This window comes from Alligator sinensis, unplaced genomic scaffold (genome assembly GCF_000455745.1).
Source record: "Alligator sinensis unplaced genomic scaffold, ASM45574v1 scaffold92_1, whole genome shotgun sequence".
NCBI classification, from domain to species: domain Eukaryota; kingdom Metazoa; phylum Chordata; order Crocodylia; family Alligatoridae; genus Alligator; species Alligator sinensis.
Genome location: NW_005843010.1, coordinates 135,161 through 144,766, shown reverse-complemented (window position 1 = coordinate 144,766; position 9,606 = coordinate 135,161). Strand labels below are relative to the sequence as shown.

The following is a 9,606-nucleotide window of genomic DNA, read 5'->3' as shown; positions in this document are numbered from 1 at the left end:
CATTCCTGCAGGAATAAGCAAACTAGGGTTGCAGGCCTGTCTGCCTTGGAACCAGTCCATCCCACAGACAGACAGTGCTGGCCAGAATCATTCTGAGCTTGGGGCTTTTCCATTAAATGTTCTAACAAAACCCCTGATCCTGCAGATGCTTAAGCATCTTCATAGCTTTATTCCTGTGATGAGTGAGTGCATTGTCTTTACCACAAAACTGATCAGAAACAGCCCCAATTCCTTGGAGGCACCATAGACAGAGAGAATAATGTGGAAAAGACTCCAAACAAAATATTAATTTAGATTTTCCTGACAAAAAATAGCAGGGGGAGAAGGAATAGCAATTTCCCATGGAACATTTCAGTTTTGTAGAAAACCACATTTTCCAAAGAATTAACATTTGGAGAGGAAATTCCTAGCCAACTTGACATTGATCCGACTATTCATATGAATAATCAAGGACAGAGTTTTCCCACCTAGTGTACACCTCAGCTGCCCTTTGCATACTGTGTTATAGACTAGGCAGCAAACATCCTAGCCTGGTTTCCTTCAGTTGCAAATGGGGCCGAATGCCAAGAGAAGAGATGCCTGAATCAATGAGTCTTGTGTCATGAGTTGGAAAGGGCATTGGGAAGTTGTTTGCATGGGATTGTTCAGTTAGGCCTGCTGATTTCCATGACTGCCAAGACTGTTCTGCTTCCCACCCCTGTCAGCAGAGGGAAGAGGTAATATATAAATTACTGTGGTGCGGCTAGAGAAGTCGCCTGCCTGAACCATGCTGCCCTCAGCTATTGGACTTGTTGGTCTCTATAGTTTTTAGTCTGCTTCCCAGACGTTGGGAAGCAGAGGAATAAAGAGCAGCCAGGAAACCTTGCTGTGTTTGCAATGTAATGACCCCCAAAGCAGCCTCCTTTCAGCTTACATAGGGTTGGTATGGTTACTTCCTATCCTGTACCTCCTATTCAGAATACACTGCATCCCTTGGTCAAGATACATTGCACTTCCTCGCTGGTGGATCACTCCTTGGGGCCATAGCTATCTGGACTAGGATAGGCCACTTCCTATCCTGTAGCACCATTCTAAACTACAGTGGAGTTGAACTGGCTCCAGAATTCAAACAAGGTCATAGGTTGCTCTAAGCCTGGCAGCCTATAGGATTGGTGTGGCTAAGGCAAAGTAGTTTCCTTAGCCAGTTGTCCACAAGGGAGTGGTTAGCATCAAATCCAGCCACACTTCATTCCTCTGCCTGAGAGACCAGGTATCTATTTCAGCTACATGGACTGGCATCACCTTTGGTATGAGATCAGAGCAGGGCTCATAATCACATGTCTGCATCTGTAGTGAGACACCTTGATTGCCCTGCCATTGCATGTCTAATTCTAGGATTAGGGCATCACAAATGGCTTCCACTCTCTCAGCTTTTCCTGGGGTCCTCTCCATGTAGTTTCACTGTTATTGGTCACATCTAGCCAGTATTACCATCTGGGCACTCATCTTTCCAATCATAACTCCTTTTCTGGCATATGGATTGGTGGGTGACAAACACCTTGTTTTGAAGGAGTGTGTACTATAGAAGGTATGCGCCAAACCTTTTCCCTTGAATTTTTCCACCTTTTGAGGAGTAGTGCTTCCTCCAAAAATATTCCAGCTATGTCCTTCTGCTCCCATTTGATCACTTCTGCCTATGGGGATCATTTAGCACCATCTTGTTGCATGTCATGGCTATAATTGCTGAGAGACAAAACGGTATAAGATGGACCAAAAGTGACACTAGAACCAACAGCATAATTTTCATGGGAGTGGAATACCCACCAGCTCTGCTGGCCAAACATCAGCCTGTTTGCCTATGTCCCTGTGGTGGGCTCTCCCCACTTCCTGCTCTGATTTTGCTTTCTGGAGGGGGGCAAAAGGGGAGGGGAAGGAGATTTAAAAACAGGGAAAGTGGGATTTCTTCCACAATTTCAAAATTAAAATTTTTGAAAATTGTCAAAATGTTGAAGTTCAAACATTTGTTTGAAAATGAAAAAAAAAGAATGGTCCCAAGAAAAAGAATGAATAGAAATCAGAACTCCATGTTTTTAATTAAAAAAATGTTGAAAAAATGCCAACCAGCTCTGTTTACGTGGAACATTAGGTTGGCTGAATATGCCAAACAATGAACCTTGTCTTGCTTATAGAATACAGATGATCATGGGTGATGTGATAAAGGTTTTAAAGCAACATGGTTCATATTCAGTTGAAAATGCTTTTTTACCCTCTTTCTCATAGTGCAAGAAGTAAATAACATTCAAAAGTTCACATGAAAATCTGATCATATGCAATCCCTTTTAGTACACTGTACAGTTATTCTATGGAACTCATTGCCAAGAGACATTGAGGCAAAAAATTGGCAGGTTTCAGGACATTCTGTCTTATTTATGTGGATAATAAAAATGTTTGAAGTTACTCTAGGAAAGATAAAAATTCATAAAAGATGTAAAGAAATATTTCTCCTATGGGTATGTTAGTGTGTGATTTCCAATCCTGAAGAATGTGAACCTTCTGTTGGAACATCTGGCATTGGCAACTGTCAGAGACTTGCTGTTAGATTAGATATATTGTTGGTGTGACCTGGTAAAGCAATTCTTATACACTGCAGGAATTTACATTGCTATGCTCAGGGTACCTGGAAAGCACTTTTTATTAAGCCCAAGCAGCTGAAGCACAGGTAGTATTGTACCATAACATGTTATTACCCCACCTTTGAGATGACTATGTTACCATTCCATGGTAGAGAAATGACTGAGATACACAGGTCTTCTTAATTTAATATGGCAGTAAGATTCTTGTAGCTTATTAGATCACCACGTATTTGGGTTCTGAACCATTGTGGGCTGCATTGAAGACTGTTGAATCCCAATCACCTGCTCCAAGATCAAACAAGTATTAAACAAAGTGTTAAACAAACTTATGTGTAACAAGGAACCAAAATGTTCCATACTTCTCTGTATTCTATATTGGGTCTTTGGTACATAAAGCAAAATTTAGTGCTATTTGATTACCCATGTTCTGCCATTTCAAAGGCACTGTGCCTGGTAAAAAGGAAATAATTAGAGGTGTGTTTTTCCACTTGCCTTGATCTCCATATGCAGAGATATTTAAGTCATCAATAATATGCCACAACAACCAAAGGTATAATACACAGCAGACAGTGCTACAATCAATAGACAATTACCGTCTAGCTGAAAGCTATCCCTTTTCTACAGGGATCCATATCTCCCAGAATCTAACTTCATCCTTAGCAGAAGAAAAATTAACCTCACAAACAGTTTACTTTAATTAAACAGTTGCTTGGAGCCTTGGAGATAAGGTCTGAGGTCTCCTGCTTTTGATGGTGACTGAAAAAAAAATTGTTAATTGACTATTATCCCAAGGCAATCCACAAGCTCTTTGTGTCTTTCCAGCCCAATCTCCATTTTACATTTGCTGTGTACAAGTCAGCCATTGGTATGTGATTGTCATCCAAATGTTGGAAGTTACTGCACAGCTAAACTGATTTGTGCCGTATTTCAAACCTTAATCATTATTTGTCTTCCAGTAGTACCAAACGAGATCAGGGTTAGAGTCATCCTTACACATAGTAAGAAATGGTCCCTGCCCAGAACAGACAAGGTAGATAAAGAACATTCTTTATTCACATTTTATGAATGGGTTATGATTCCACGGTAAACACAGGAATTGAATTCTGGTCTCCTAAGTGTCAGTCTGAAGCCTTAAACACAGTGGAATCTTCTCATACTGAACCTTAACTTCAGGCTTTATATCTGATAGAAAGGGGCTCTTGGATCTGTGTATCAATGGGTCAAAAGAGAAGTTGCTGTAACTAAGGAGTCAAGATGTAGATACTAAAACAAAAACATGAGTTGAGAGTAAAATGTATCATAGTTTCATAAAGGTATCTTCAGTCCTCTTGGTATGAACCTGAAGGAAAACAATTCCCTAATTTACTTTTTGGTGCTTAGCTATTTTGAAAATCTGGTCCCAGTTGTAACTTACCTAAAGTTCTACTACTTGCTTAAGGCAGAGCTAGGAATGGGTCTGCTTTTAGCCACATCTCTTTCCCAAGGACCTTGTAACCACACCTTCATTAATAAGTCACAATCCACAGCTCTCTTCCATTTTTTTGTAATAAACAAATGTTCTATCAATATCACCCAGAGGTGTTGAAGTAATATTTTGATCAGATCCAATTTACTTTTAGGAGTAAATTTGTATAAAATTGCATAATATAGGGCATATCTACATGTGCATTTATGCCCATTTAAATTTACTGCACAGTAAGGTACATGTGCATCTACCTATGCAGCCATCTACATTTGTCAGCATTAAAGGCCGGCATCTACACGTGCAGGTGTTAAAGCACATTAACACACACAGCATTACTATGCAGTAAGCCGGAAGGTATCAAATTTATGCATTATGCAGGTATCAAATTTATGCTCAAATTGTCATAAGTCACCATATTTACTGCTCAGTACAGACATGCATGTATATACATGTGCCCATACTGCGGTGTAATTCTGGTTACTGCGCAGTAAATGCACCCCCAGTGTAGCTTTTCTTAATTTTTTTGTGCATAATCTAGACAGAAATCGATGTATCACTGGGATTCTGCATCTACCCCAGGAAAGACAGGACTGTCATATTGTTTAAATTAAGTCATCAAAAAAAATAACTTGCTTCTTAGGGACATTGATGCCGAGACAGGGCATTTCTTAGGGGAAATATGCTTCTTTTCACTTATAAACAGGAATCCCTGATTTAAAACAAAAACAAAAAGCCCCCACCATTCTGGCAGAGAGTCCTGGGAGTTTGCAAGGGGGAAGGCAAACAGCATGATCTCTCATTTACCAGATAATGTGATCAGCTTCCATTTTGTGAAACAAAGCAAATATTTTCATTTAAATAAAAGGAATAGCAAAGATGGTACATAAGGTGAAGAGGCCACTGTTCCCATTCAGTATGGTAATTGATGGGCTCTGAACAAGTCATTTTAATTCTGCTGGGTAATAAAAACATTTTTTTTTCTTCAAGCACCACAGAATTCTGTCAGAAACCTATTAAAATGAAGAAACGTTTCAGGTGGAAAGTTAACTTGGCTATTTAAGGCACCCTTTATGAAAACAGACATTAAAAATAATAAGGAAGGATATAGGAAATGAAGTACTGTAGGTCGGTGTTATACCTTTTTATAAAAGTTTTATCAGAGATTTCCTTTCATCATGTTATCCATCTTTCTTCAGTGTCTCTGGGCATCTAATAAAAAGCTAGTAATTAAAATAATAACAAGAAATATAGTCTCTGGGAAACCAATTGTGGTTAAAGCAGGAATCTTTGATGGTTTTGTACCCAGTATTAGGCTGTAGGAAATCATCCAAGGAAATATAGCTAGTTTATCTGGCTCATTTCTTCTTAAGGTAGGAAATGCTTTCGGTCTAAGACATTGGAGAGAGGGTTAGTGTTTCTGTTCTCAGCTCTGCCAGAGATCTTCTTTGTGAACTTGAGCAAGTCTGTTGGTTTAAAGAGGCTACAGATTTGGGCTGCCTTCATTTGTAGATGCCTAATGCTGGGAGCAGATTGCGGTGTTCTTAAGTCTCTCCTAGCTGCATACTCACTCCCTATATAGCCCTGTCTACACCAGGAACATTTTTAAAAGTCTAAGCTGTTTGGCTCGGTGCTTTAAACAGTTCTGGGAGCCCAGTCACACCAGTGGCACCAACCCTTCTACCTATGCTATGCTGTAGCTGTGGTGTAGTGTTAACCACCATGAACATTTTTAGAAGAGGGGCAGACAGAGCTTCTAAATCTTGTCTTCTGTTAGATTCTGAAGCAGGCAAATTCAGCTTGTGGCTCTCAGTTGCTCTTAAAACAGACTCCCCTAAAAGAGTGGGGGGCAACCTATGTGGCAGGCATGTCACAAAATAGACCCACTCCCTCTCAGAGTTCCACTTCGATCCCTTTCCTCTACCCAATTTGCTACCGCTCCATACTCTCTGCTCCCTACCTAATCTCCTGCTCTGCTTTCTGCTTCCCACCCTATCTGCTTTTGTGTTGCCTGTCCCTTCTCTGATCTGTTGTGTGCCACACACAGAAGCTGCCTTTACCACTTGTGGCACTCATTCTGCAGGTTGGCTACTCCTGCCCTAAGGCATCCTAGAAATACTGTAGGAGGAAAAAAGGAAGAGGGAAGAGACAAAGCCAGATCTCATCCAGGTTCACCAATCCTGGATCACTCCCTCCACAGTGCAGAAATGACACCTCGCATGCTGCTAACAACCTTGTGCGTGGCTCAGAAAATCATGCCATTCAGATATGTCATGCTGACGCAGAGCATTGGCCATCTGCTCAAGTAGCCTGCCTCAAACAGCATCTGCCAATAATGGATGCTAAAAAAGAACTCAACCCACCTCATCACTAGAGCTGCCTGCAAAACTTCTGCCAGAACTTTTCTCATAAAGATGCTGATTTGTCTATATCTGAAGAAAGGGTTTGAGTCTAATGATGCTCCAATCTTGATGAATCCAGACAGGATTCTCTTGGAAAGCTGATGGGTTTCCTGACAGTGTGCCTCCCTTTCTCCAGCAGCCTCTCTGGTGGGCTGAGGGGGAGCTGGGTGCTTGCCAGTTTCTTCAAAGTTCATGGCTCCCAGGAAGCCCACCAGGATGACTGCCATGGAACCAGGGTTTTGTCATCTCTCACAAAGAATTTTGAAATTCGGGGGGTTTATTTTAAATTCAGATCAAGCCAAAATGTAGAAATATTAAAATCCTTTGCAAAGCAGAATTGCTGGTCTCTGCAGAGCTCAGCCTCCCATAACTAGCCAGCTGTTTGTTGTGCAGTGCTGGACATAAGCGAAGAAATTGCTTCCTGTCTACCCTACCACCACAGTATCCTGAAGCTGAGGACGTGATTGCCCTTTTCCTTATTGAATCATGGAAAGTTAAAGATGGCATTAACAGCTTGAAATGGAGCAATCTGACACAGCATAAAGAAACCAGGGAGGTGTTATCAGGGATTGTCCCAAAGGAGCTAATTTAGAAATGCACTTGCATTTCTCCAGGCCCATCCCTGATTTCATAGACATTCAGGCTGGAAGGGACCTCAGGAGATAATCAAGTCCAGCCCCCTGCCCAAAGGGCAGGAAGTCAGTAGGGGTCATAGGATCCCAGCAAGATAGACATCCAAATGTCTCATGAAGGCGTTCAAAGTAAGTGCTTGAACCACCTCCAGTGGCAGTCTATTCCAAACCTTGGGGGCTCAGACAGTAAAGAAGTTCTTCCTTATGTCCAGCCTGAAACGGTCACAGAGGAGTTTGTGACTATTTGATCTTATCATCCCTTGGGGTGCTCTGGTGAAAAGACATTCCTCCTGATGAGCACCCCGATAAACTTATAGGTGGCCACCAGATCACTCGTGAGCCTGTGCTGAGTCCCATAGCTCTCAGCCTCTCATCATAAGGTCTGTTTTTCTGACCTCTGATCATGCGCGTGGCTCTTCTCTGGACTATCTCAAGCTTCTCCACATCCTTTTTGAACTGTGGAACCCAAAACTGGATGCAGTACTCCAGCTGCGGCCTCACCAAGGCCGAGTACAGGGGGAGAATGACGTCCTGGGATTTGCTCGAGAAGCATCTATGGATGCAAGCCAGCATTTTGCTTGCTTTACTAGCTGCAGCATCACATTGAAGGCTCATGTTCATCTTGTGGTCAGTCATGACCCCTAAGTCCCTTTCATCCAAAGTGCTAGCCAGTGCAGCACTGCCAAGTCTATAAGCATGCTGCAGGTTTTTCCTCCCAAGGTGGAGAACCTTGCATTTTTTGGTGTTAAATGCCATCAGGTTCTCATCTTCCCATTTCTTGAGCCTGTCAAGGTCAACCTGGATTGCCCTCCTGTCCTCAGGTGTGGACGCTTTACCCCAATGTCCACATCATTAATGAAGATGTTGAACAGTATAGGCCTAAGGACAGAGCCTTGATGGACCCCACTGGTCACAGGGCACCACAATGATTGACTTCTGTCAACCACCGCTCTGTGGGTCCAACCACGTAACCAGTTCCTCAGCCAGTGGATTGTGGAGAAGCCGAGGCCACAGTTGGCCAGTTTTGCCAAGAGGTGATCATGGGATACCAGATCAAAGGCTTTTTTAAAGTCAAGGTATATGATATCAATCTCTTCTCCCTTGTCCAGGTGATAGGTCACCTGGTTGTAAAAGGAAATAAGATTGGTCAAGCAAGACCTACCTGTGACAAACCCATGATGGCTATCCCTCAGTATTTTGCCATCAGCCAGTCTGATGAGGATGGTCTCTTTGATAATCTTATCTAAGTTCTTCCCCAGGATAGAGGTCAGGCTGATAGGCCTGTAGTTTGCTGGATTCACTTTCCTCCCCTTCTTGAAGATAAGTACCACATTGGTCTTCTTCCAATCTTCGGGCACTTCATTGGAGCACCACGAGTTCTCAAAGATCCGTGCCAGGGGCTGGGCTATGATGAGTACCCTGGGGTGATAGCTGTCAGGGCTGGCTGACTTGAAGGTATCCATCCTCTCAAGGTGTTCCTTCACAAGGTCAGCATTGATGTAAGGTAAGGAATCTCTTTCACCCAGGCCTTCCTGTTCCGTAATGGGTAGGGGCATCCCTTGGGACTGATGAAAGACCGACACAAAGTACCCATTTAGCAAGTTGACTTTTTCATGGGCATCAGTTGTCAGTTGTCCCATCTGGTTTAGCAGGGGTCCAATGTTGCCTTTGCTTTCTTCTGGCTCCCCACATATCTAAAAAAGGACTTTTTATTGTCCTTGATACTTGTAGCCAGTTGGAGTTCAGTCGCAGCCTTGGCTTTCCTGGTTTGGTCTCTGCATATCCAGACCAGTGTAGAATATTCCTCCTTGGAGGTGGATCCTATCCTTCATCCTTTGTAGGCCTTTCTTTTTAGATGCAGGAGGTCCACTAGTTCCCTGCAGAGCCACAGGGGCTACTGTGCTCTTTTGCTGCCTTTCCTCCGAGATGGGATAGACTTTGCTTGTGCATCCAGGATTGCTCCCTTGAGGAGCAACCACTCATCCTGAACTCCCCTCTCCTTTGGGATGAGACCCTTTAGGGCCTCACTGACAAGCCTCCTGAGCTTGTCAAAGTCAGCTTTCCTGAAGTCGAGGACTTCTGTATTGCTGACTGTCTTGCCAGCTTGATGGCGGATGGTGAAGATGATCAGCTCGTGGTCACCGTCACCCAGCTTCCCTTCTATCGTTAGGTTGCTGATTAGGTCATCCCCCATTGCCAGTACCAAGTCGAGCAGTGCTTTACCTCTCATCAGCCTGTAGACTTGTTGCATTAGATAGAGGTCATCCATGCACATGAGAAAACTTTGTGACCGTTTGGATATGGCCAAGCGCTCTTCCCATGAGATGTCCAGGTAGTTGAAGTCTCCCCATGACAATCATGGACCGGAAGAGTGTGGCCTCAGCCAATTCCCTGGCGAACTCTCAGTCAAGCTCTTGATCCTGGGTAGGAGGTCTGTAACAGACTCCCACCATTGTGTCCTCTTTGCCATGTTCCCCACGGATTTTCACCCAGAGGGT

The 9,606-nt window shown here is 43.2% G+C and overlaps 1 protein-coding gene across 4 annotated transcripts in view; it reads left to right on the top strand.

The window, feature by feature from the left end:
• LOC102375745 (exocyst complex component 1) overlaps window positions 1–9,606 on the top strand; it is a 74,704-nt gene that overhangs the window by 44,365 nt on the left and 20,733 nt on the right. The gene's annotated exons all lie outside the window — the stretch shown is intronic.